The 2,035-nt window shown below is 64.4% G+C and overlaps 1 protein-coding gene and 1 long non-coding RNA gene across 2 annotated transcripts in view; one reads left to right on the forward strand and one right to left on the reverse strand.

Moving 5' to 3' along the window:
• BOP1 (block of proliferation 1) overlaps positions 1–2,035 on the forward strand; it is a 36,310-nt gene that overhangs the window by 27,850 nt on the left and 6,425 nt on the right. The gene's annotated exons all lie outside the window — the stretch shown is intronic.
• LOC107184882 overlaps positions 1,473–2,035 on the reverse strand; it is a 1,233-nt gene continuing 670 nt past the window's right edge. Inside the window, exon 2 of the long non-coding RNA XR_001515780.1 lies at positions 1,473–1,810. This is a non-coding gene — a long non-coding RNA (uncharacterized LOC107184882). The remainder of the gene's footprint in view (positions 1,811–2,035) is intronic.

The following is a 2,035-nucleotide window of genomic DNA, read 5'->3' on the forward strand; positions in this document are numbered from 1 at the left end:
CCAGGACATCCTCTCGGCCTCACTGTATGCCTCCCCTTCCCCGTGGGCACTTTGTGGCGGTGAGGGAGGCGCACAATGGCTACCCGTCATCGTGCCGGGTTCATGAAGGAGGTTTGTCCCCTGCAGCCTGGGCCCAGGTGTGGAGATGTGAGGCCAGTGTGCCATGGAGCCTCCCACACCTGCACGGTGCTCAGTGCAGCAGGGGGTGCCTCCGACACCCCAGGGCACTGCCTGCCCAGCCTCCCCCCAGGACACGTTCTTGGTGTCCTGGGGTCCCAGGAGGGGAAGGGGGGCCTTTCTCAGCCCCCAGGTGGGCCCCGGAGTCCCCTGCTCGGTCCTGCTCCCCAGCAGGCCGGTGGGGGGACTGGTGCAGTGACCGAGCGCGCCCTCCGCCCTCCCTGGGCCAGCTGTGGGCCCCTTCAGGATTAAGGAGAGGAAATTTGGGGTTGGGTTTCTCTGAGTGGGACCTGCTGCTGTGACTTTTTGTCCTGTTAAATTTCTATCAGATTGGACACAGCCCCCCTCTAGCCCTGAATGGCTCTGGCTTTGAGAACTTCCTCCAAAATTACACCACCACTTCCTGTTCCGCAGTTCCCTGGAGCCTGTCCATGCAGAGGAGGGGGCAGCTCTGGCCCTGCCCTGCTGGGTTGCCCACGTGAGCCTCAGCACCTGGCCGCTCCCCGGGACCCAGAGGGCATATCCGAGAGGCCTGGCGCCGGCAGCTGAGGCCGAGGGCTGGTACCTGCCCTTCGGCCGTCCTCACACTCGCCAGAAGGCAGGCTGCTGGCCTGTGGGGTCGGGGGAGGAGGCCCACCTAGGGCCACCCCGCCTTTCTCCTCCCCTGTGCCCTTGGCGCTCACAGCCGCTGAGCTATAATTGTCACCTGCAGGCTTTTAATGGCGAGCCAGCTGTGCACAGCCGGGGAGGGGCCCGTCGCCCTCCTCACTGGCAGATGGGGCTGTGGGGTAGACTCGGTGGTGAGTGGCTAGGGGTCTTTCCCGTGTGGGCCGAGTGCAGGGCTGGGCAGGGGGGCGTGTACCCCGGGGTGCATGTGGGGCTGCCTCCTGGCCCAGGCCCACTTCTGCCAGGCAATGCCCCTCACTCAGCTTCCCCACACGTCCATTTCTTGGGGCTCCATGGTCACAGGCTGAAGTGCCAAGGCCCTGAGATCCACACGAAGCCCTGGGCGCCATACAGGTCCCGAGAGTGGGGCCTCAGGGCGGGCTGCGCCCCACCAACCCTGTCCTCCCCCATCCCCCTTCTCCTTTGTCCCCCAGGCCCACTGCCCTGGCAGGAGGCGCCGCACTGTGCCTTGGGCCTGGGAAGGACAGCCCTGAGGCCTGGCAGGTGGGACCTGCCCTGAGAGCTGGGTGCCTCCAGCCCAGTGCGGACAGGGCGCGGAGAGAGACAGCCCTGGGGGCAGATGGGCCCAGGAAGCATTCTGGACCCTTTGAGAGGAAGTGGGCTCCCACTTTTGGAAGAGACTGTTTTGTTTTTAATTATACAAAATTTCCAGACTTTATATTATCATATCAAAGACACAAGATGCCAACATGTAGTGACCAAAAGAAAACCCAGGTAGGAAGCCAGCGTGGACAGTTCCAGTGGCCTGGGCAGTGCTGTGGCCAGTTCAGAGTCCCGTCGCCACCTGCCTGTCCATCAGCCCCACTCGCAGCCGGAGGCAGAGCAGGCCTGTGAGTGCCCGCACGGGAGGCCTGTGCCCGAGTCAGGTCCATGGGGCTCTCCGGGGGTCGCCCAGTGGCATCAGCCTCTAGCTCCGAATCGCCGTCTTTCTGTCACGGTCCTTGCTCTGCAGAGGGAGGGCAGTGTCAGGGCCTGGGCGCCTCTGGGACCCTGCGCCCACGGGGTGGCGGGCCAGGGAAGCCCCTTCCGCGCTCGCCCCGCTTCCCCGTGCGGTGGGGAGGAGAGCACACTGCACAGCCGGAATTGTAAAATTAAATTTCCCAGATGTTCAGGCCCCAGGAGCTCGCGCGTGCTGTCTGGAGAGGAAGTGGGGATTGGGGAAAGCCGAGCC

The sequence above is a fragment of the Myotis davidii genome, unplaced genomic scaffold (genome assembly GCF_000327345.1).
Source record: "Myotis davidii unplaced genomic scaffold, ASM32734v1 scaffold1509, whole genome shotgun sequence".
Classification (NCBI taxonomy): Eukaryota; Metazoa; Chordata; class Mammalia; order Chiroptera; family Vespertilionidae; genus Myotis; species Myotis davidii.